The 8,670-nt window shown below is 40.0% G+C and overlaps 1 long non-coding RNA gene across 1 annotated transcript; it reads left to right on the forward strand.

Annotated features, from left to right (window-relative positions):
* The first annotated feature begins 2,166 nt into the window (after positions 1-2,166).
* On the forward strand, positions 2,167-4,926 carry LOC120435121. Its single transcript, XR_005609531.1, has 4 exons — positions 2,167-2,470; positions 4,250-4,338; positions 4,443-4,517; positions 4,604-4,926. It is a non-coding gene; the product is annotated as an uncharacterized LOC120435121 (long non-coding RNA).
* Positions 4,927-8,670: the final 3,744 nt, after the last annotated feature.

Below are 8,670 nucleotides of genomic sequence, written 5' to 3' on the forward strand. Positions count from 1 at the left end.
TTAGGTTGCGCTTTCTTATACAGAAACACTTAAAAAATAGTAAAAAATCATATTTTGCATCTGGTTGAGTCCAATTAAATCCGATTGAGAACATTTGGGGATGGATGGCAATGAAGTTTACAAAAATGGACAACAGTTCCAGACAGTAGATGCTCTTCGAGCGACCATCTTCACCATTGGAGAAATGTTCCCACTTACCTCATGGAAACGCTTGCATCGGCCATGCTGCTACAAATTTTTGAAGTGATCAACAATGACGGGGGAGCTACTCCTTACTGAGTTTATGTTTTCTGTTTTGGGGTGTTTACAGGTTTTTTTGGAGGTGTGTATAAACTTTTGATCAGCTGTAAAACAGCCTGTTTCAGTTTAAGCGTTGTTTTCAATAAATTGCATGCTCAAAAAATGTTTTGTCTCACTCCCATTTCTTCTTGTTGCATCTTGAAGTTCTACTTGGAACATTGTTATGACCCAACCATGAAAAATATGATTTTTTGCCATTTTTCAAGTGTTCTTAAACTTTTGATCGGGACTCTATTATTGAAGGCCAGGAACATGTGGGCCTCTGCTATAAACACTCAACCCAGTTAACAGCTGCAGAACAGAGGTTGTACACACTTGTTCTCACAACTTCTCCTGTCATGCATCTATCAGCACCGTCACAGCCGCATCTGGTGCAAAATAAGAAACTGCTTTTTTTGGTGTTAAATCTGGTGCAGTTTGTAATAAATCGCCTGCCGCAAACCTTAGTAAATCACATTTCTGTGATCATTTAAAATACAATTCCTTCCCCAAAATGTGTTTCTCAAAGGGCAAATCCCACAAAACATATGCAATAAATTTAGCTGCAAAAGGAGCTCTGATGCTTCACCTCTGTAATAAATCTTGATACAAGCAAAAACACAGTTTTGTGGTGGCACAGGCAGTTAGTAAATCTGGACCTAAAAGTTCAACCTGAGGAGAAGTTTCAGAGTAAGTACTTAATAATCCACCTAACATTTGGTTGACCTTCTGTACTACTACTACAACTGGTCCAGTCCTGCAATCTACAGTTAACTTTACTATCCTCCATTGAGCTGGGAAGTGCCTAGTAAGGTTGATGACACATTTTCATCAAAAAAACATTACACTTTAATGAGAAACTGGCAATCATCGAGAATTAAATGCCTAAATCTAACATGTTCAATTCAATAGCTTTATTGACTGGGCCAGAAGGTTGAAAACCGGCGAGGGATTGCCAGACTGGAGCAGTCTCACCTATTGGTTAGTTATAAAACTGCTACTGGTAGCTTGATAAAGCTGGGGGGAATGAACAAAGGGTGACAAGGTTTACATTAGAGGAAGGGACAAACTGTGGAAGAACTAAGGAGAGAATAAAAAGAAGAAAAGGAAAAAAAAATTCTCACCATCGTGTATTTCATGCTAGAGTGAGCATGTGACATATCCAATTTCTAACCTGAGACACTTACTGTGTCTTTGTGTGGCTCAAAGGGTTAGAGGGGAGGTTATGGCATTACTGATCAGCATGTGTGTGTGTGTGTATGCTGAAAATGGGGAGGTTGGATCCAGATAAAAAAAACAAAACAAACGTTTTTCTTATACTGAATGTTATTTACAATAAGCTTTCACTATTTGAATGCGGTAGTCTCACAGAAGGCTTGTTTATTTTCTACTGGAGCTCTTTATACAGTAAATTTGTGTGCATGCAGGAAGGAAATAATCATTTCACATTTGTTACCCTCTGGGGAGAACCCACTGAATGCCCGCAAGAACTCAGACACAACACACGCACACACACACACACACGCACCACCCCTTCTAGCCTCTCCTGAGGCGCTTTAGCACTCCCATCATCTTCACAGGCTCTTAAAACCACACTGATACAAGCGCCACTGATGTCAGTCACACCAAAGTAAAAAAGCACAATGATGTTATTTTTTTCGGGTTTTTTTACCCCACACACAGATTTGAATCAACAACTTAACGTGCGCCTGATTAGTTACAAACCGACGTGTATTTTGTTTGCACACATTTTCTCGCTAATTACTCAGCTTTGTTTTCTTCCGCCTGAAATCTGTCACTACATGCAATTCCAAACAGTTCTTCCCCCATCAAAGCGAATGTGTTAGTTAACGACATAAGCTCTTCAAAAAAAAGGATGTTTGACGTGTCTTTTTAATTGCAACGAGTTATTTTGAGAGGATTTTTTTCCCCGTGCCTCTGGTACATGCTTCTCCCTTAAGCTGACCTGGTGGCTCACCAATCTCATTGTCATAATTACCATCATCACAATCACTATTATCTTAATTGGCCTTATCTCCTCGTTAGCTGCTCGTTAGCTAATTGACTCGGAGAATATCCCGGCAAACGCTTTGCGCGGCGACACAAAAGGCAACAGACGGAGATCAAGAGGAGACATCTGCCTGTTGAGAGAAGAGGAAAAACTGCAACAAGCTCGAGCTCATCTGTCACGGTAATGACTGTCTCAACAACGATGCACAATTATGCGGAGGGAGAAACTCCTGCTGCCGCAGCCGCCACGCTAGTTACACGCGAGGACACGGGCACGCTTTCCTTCAACTGCTTACATTAAATGTACAGGCAGATGCTTAATGACATGTTCAGACAGACCAAAGGCACACGGATGCAGAAAAAGAATGCAATTATACACTAAGTAAGACACACCGCATTGAGTTTCTGTGTTTCAAAGAGCCAATTATAGGACACTGAAAGGAATGGTGAGGAATACTGTAATTACATTGCAGTGATGGGTGTGGAAATATATCAGAGTTATCATCAGTTAAAATGCACATGTTTCAACTATTCATTTATCGACGTGAAGATGGCTCAGAGGTAGAAGACTACATCTTTTGGTTGCTTAATGAGCTCTGTGAAGTTTGCGGAACCAACAAAATTTCCAACAAAATCAGTTTATCTCATTTTTCCAAACCAAAGCAATCGTTTTCCCAGAACTATTTCTTCTTGTACTGCATCATCCTCTTTTTGCTGACCTCCTCCTGCTGCTCATATCGTCTCTATTTCAGCGCTGACCCCCCCCCCCCCCACACACACACACACACACACACCTGGTGCTTCGTCCTCCTTTCAACTATTTCTCCCCCTCAACTTTTTTGTCACACCTTGCCACCTTCCTTCATATGCTCCATCTAATTTCCATTGCTTCCTCCTTTTCTTCCTTTCTTTCATTCTGTAGGCTGTTTTAGGGTTGTGGGGCCTGGTGGTGTCACTAGTAATAGGGTCCCATGGGTCCTCTGTACACTATTGCTGGGGTCTGACTACTGCCTGCATAATATGAAAGGGGAGGCTCTTGTGATTTCCTGTCCTACTTTGCAAAGGGTCTGTGGCTAGCTGTGTGCATCATGCATCAAGCAACCAAGAGAAGCTGACCTTAGCAGAGGAGTTTTGGCATTTTCAAGTGAGGGCAAGAAGCACTGCATGATTGACAGTCTGTAGTTGCTTCAGCTGAAATACTGCAGACACGCCAAACTGCTGTAGTTAATGAAGACCTCAGGTATAAAGTCTTTTTTTTGGCAGGCAGTACTCAGACTTTCAGTGCTGACTGGAAGGCAGCAATCCACACAGAGTCAGTGCTGCTGGTCTCGCTCCACGTGTAGTCATCTACAGTTCTAATGTAGATGACTACAATCCTGTTCATTATTAACTGTTGATGTTTGTAACCACTGAAATATCTTTATTGTATTGTTTTTGAATATATGTACATTTCAGCAGGTAATTTCAAAATACAATGTTGATCAAATATTTTTCAGACTGACAAATAAACCAGAAGTAATGTGGTAATCATGCGTACACAACAGTTGTGAAAGCACTTGTATTTTAAAGACCCTTCAATAACAGAAAGAAAACCCCAACAATCACACAACCCCACAGTAGGGAGGGTGACACGACAAGAGCTAACTATAGGAGAGAGTGGAAGGGTTTCTAATAACTGCTATTTAATCATATCTAATGATTAAATAGCAGTAGTAGTGTATAAACACACAAAAAAGGTAAAAACATGAGTGAAGAAGAAATGCTTAATGTATCATAGGAAGCCAAGCCTCCAGCAGCCTGGGCCCACTGAAGCACAACTTAGGGAGGGCTCAGGGTCAGCTGATCCAGCCGTAACTCTAAAACTTATCGAAAAGGAAAGTGGGTGTGTATATCATGAGCAATGGGCTCTGTTAGTATAATCTGGTACAATCAGGTCCTGATTTGATTCTCAATTTAATAGGGAGAAAACAAAGAGACGCTAATAATTCTGCAGCATTCTGGATCAGCTGAAGGTCTGATAGTTCTGCACAGTCAAACAGAGTTTTGGAGGTAAGTTGTCTGCTAGCTTGTAAACTGTTTCACTTAGAGGTTAAATAATGACATCATCATTTTCTACTCTCAGAATAGCTATAATAACTTGTATAACTTTAAAGAATACCAGGAAATGGTGGCGTGGACGTTTCTGCCAGTCAACACTGTGGCAGGGGCTCTGCTACAGTGGAGGGGAGGTACGGTAAGCTCACGGGGCGGTGCCGGGAGGTCGGAGGGGACAGGTGAGAGGGATTGGAACTAATGAACTCTCCCCTCTTTTTAGTGTCTGGACTGAGTGGGGTGTGTGGTGTGGAAAGGAGCAGGAAAGCTGGCTTCCTGGTTGAACATAAGGTGCTGAAGCAGTGGGAAACGCTGTGTTTTCGAATGATACTCGAACTGGATCGTGGATCTTGATCATTTCACAAACACATTTCAAAAGACACGACTTTTACTTTGATATCAAGTTTCTGTTTCTGGTTTGCGTCACGCTAACTGAACTCTAAATTGAAAGTCTGGAGTGTTTAACATTTGTATTTACTATCAAGCCACAACACCTGCAAAGGAGTTACACATAGATCTCATAAACATAATTTATGTACAATGCTTCGAGTTTTATTCACATTCATTATGCTTTGTGCAAGATTTTATAGTATTATTTTATAGTAGTAGTCTACAGAGATTAATTTAAAAAGATTTGCTCAATGTGTGAATGTAACACTGTTTCTTTCTTCAGACTCACTGATTTAAGGTGAATAAGCAGGACACATCTCATTTTAATGCAAAAATTTGTACAGATGTGAGGTTTATCAAAGCAGTTTCCTGATTACATGACAGTGTAGTTTTTGATTTGAGTATAAATTTTTGCCACTAAAATCAATGAATATTCATGGCAAATAATCATGGTCTCAATGCTGAATAAAATAATAGTGACTATCATTATTGTCTTATCTTAATTCTCCCCAAGAGACATTAATGTTACTGACTGTACTAACTTGAAAGAACAGATCACCAGCCTTTTTGTTTGGACTGTCAATAAACTGTCCAAGCACTATATGGAATGTTTTTATAAATAGACATTTTTAGAGAAAAATCATCCACTTAGTTTTAAGCTTGAAGAACATCAAATTAAATTAGAATTTCATTTATCAGATATCAGATGGTCCTTTTGCCTGATTTTATTTTAGATTTTCTCTTTTTATGTCACATCAGTACTTTAATTTCTTGTTCAAGTTTTTATTTTGGTATTTGCTGCATTAATTACAAGACAGATCCTTCACTTTCCATGAAACCTTGTTAAATATTTTACATGTCTTTCCTTTTCCCCCCCACTGAATCAGTGAATTCAACGTCCATCAATTTAAATGTTATTCTTTTCTTTTACTATTGAATTCCACCAGTGGACTGTCCCTTTAACCTCTGTCTTCAAGCACTAAACAGTGTTTATCCAGGACTCCCTGCTACTGATTGCATAACTATCTGTCGCCCCGGTGTATCGCATGTCAGTTTCACACCAATTGGGAGCATAAATTGCATGGAAGGTTCAGCGAAATTTGCATGTACGCAAATCTGGCATTTGCTCGCCTACACCTCAGCAGGTTGGTTGTTATCCTGCAGAAATGGTCTGTCTAACGGACACCCTGCTGACTCAAATAAAGAGGTGTGGAGAAAAAAGACCAAAAGGAAAGGCTTTAGATTTGTTGAATTAAAATATATATATATATATATATATATATATATATATATATATATACATACATATATATTAAAAAACACTTCCACAGTCGCCTATCAGGAAAGACAATGTAACAAGAGTCTTAGTGGTACAGAGTCCAGGAGGGTTCAAAAGTCTTGAGGGTCAGGTGGGTTTTATCACTGCAAAAGTCTTATCTGACATTTGTCACAAGGACAGGTCTGGAGAGATAATTGGAATGAGATTCCTTCTCTCTTCCTGTATCTTCCTCCCTCCTTACCCGCTCTTCATTTTGGTCACCACTCACACACACACACACACACACACACACACACACACACACTCTCACACACTCACACCCTGTACACGTTTATCTCAACGTACTTTGGGTGCCAAAGTTGGTCCGCAAGCCTTTGCTTTCAGATCTCAATATCTTATCTTCACGTTAGACACCCACGGTTGGCATTTTAAGACGACACACACCGACTGTGCATACACAGATAACCGCCACTACTACTCGCTGTCACTCACAATGGCCCACACACAAGCTGTGAGCATGTGCGTGTTTGAGTGTGGGCGAACAGAGGATGCTTATTCGTTGTCCTCATGTGATGTGTGGAGTGATGTGAGCGTGCTTGTTTATAATTTCGAGAGCGAAAGAAGCGTGTGCAAGCCTCTACTGTACGCAAGTCACTATTTATATGCAAGTTGATGCATTTTTGTTTGTATCCATGATGTGTGTGTGTGTGTGTGTGTGTGTGTGTGTGTGTGTGTGTGTGTGCGTGTGTGAGAGAGATTTCCATGTATCTGCCTGGTGTGAGCGATGGTAAGCACTGATTATGCAGTAATGTTAGGGTTGTCAGGAAGCCAGCAGGCAGCCTGGTTTTAGCCACAGCAGGAGGTGGCACCATTATACCAGCCTCAGTTTCAAACCGAGAAATATGCCAGCCTGGACAAAAGGGTGTCTTTTCTATGTTTCATTTTATTCTGATTGGAGCTCAGACTGCCTGTAAATAGCATGCTGTTTCTATTTAATTGCCAGGTTGAGTAGTATTAAAAAATACAAAAAACTTAAAGGTGAAGTAGTGGTCATTTTGCTGCTACTGTTAAACACACATATGTTTTAACTGGGATAAATTAAAGTGGTAAGTTTCCAGAAAACAAATAAAAACAACTTTATAACTGATTTTCAATTCCTTCATGATTTCAGTGTTACTTTTTGATACTTTATGTTTTCCTACTATAACCAAGGATAGAGGCAATGGTGGAAGACACTTTGACATGTGGATCATAACAAAGCATGAAATGGCTGAGAAGCCATTTTTTTGTTGGAGTACCCTACTGCATACACATGCACATGAACCAGTCGCCCACCTGCTGCAGATTCTGGCTACAGTGACCCGTCAGCTCACAGGATCTCTACAAAAAGTACCATCACCAGCTGCAGTCCAAAATAGTGAAGTTGGAATCCATTTGATCGCAGAATGGCACCAGGAATTGCGACGATGGTGAAAAGACCAGTCTGCTTGCACGGACACATGAGAAGGGAAAAACCAGAAGGAAATACTTGTAAGCAACTTAACAGTGAAAATGATCATGTTGCTGCATCACAGAGATAAAAAATATACTTGGGGAGATGTTGATATAGATGGGTGGTTCCCAAAGTAAATTCTATGTGAAGGACTCTATTTAATAAATACTTTATGTATGTAGCTTTAGATTTCTTCAAATTATGTGTTTTATGGCAGCCTGGTAGTAACAAAGTGCATAAAGATACAATATAAATTGTCCATCCATCCTTGTCCACTTAACCATTCCAGGGTCATGGTCAGGAGCTGAGCACTCGTTCATCATCTGAGTTAGCTGCCTTTATGCTTGAATGATTTAGTGATTTTGTGTTAAGTGGCTTAACAATAAACATTTTTATTGAAAATGGTCAGGTACACGGACTGGACTGAAAATGAGTGAAAAAGCAGCCAATGTCCAAAGAAAGACTCTGGAAGACCCACAGAAAGGCTGGAGAACTATTGCTTAACCCTAGAACACTATCGCTATAAATAGTAACACAATCACTAATGCCGGGTGATTTTTACCCGATATAATATAACCAATAAAAAGTAATCAAATATATCAAAATATGACAACACATGACAAATTAGAGTGGTCGTCTTTTACTTTCAACTGTGCCATGTCTAACAAAATGAAAAAAAAACCTCCTAAAACAAAATAATGACTCTGGAAAGCTGGTCTTTGGTCCACCCATTCCTGGGACATTTGAGACTTCCCTGGTGAAGGCACAGGCTCCTCGACACGCAAACAGCTGCAGGAGAGAGAAATCATGTAAATGTATTTGCTCGGGTGTAAATCACCCGGCGATAGTGTTCTAGGGTTAAGACCACATTAACAAAATTACAAGAATGTCTGGCTTTTTGGAATTAAATAAGCCTTTGCAAGCACTGCTATAGCTACATTTTCATTGTACAGAAGTTTAGTCACTCTTCATTCTCTCAACAAGGCTCACGAAGTCCTCACCTGGGACATTTACAAACTGTTCAGCCTGTGACCACTATGCTAAATATTAGATACAGTGGAGAAGACAGTTTAACAGAACACAAAAACAAGCAACAAGAAAGCTTGGCATAAATTAGCATTAATTTTCA

Source organism: Oreochromis aureus, linkage group 20 (assembly GCF_013358895.1).
Source record: "Oreochromis aureus strain Israel breed Guangdong linkage group 20, ZZ_aureus, whole genome shotgun sequence".
Lineage (NCBI taxonomy): Eukaryota > Metazoa > Chordata > Actinopteri > Cichliformes > Cichlidae > Oreochromis > Oreochromis aureus.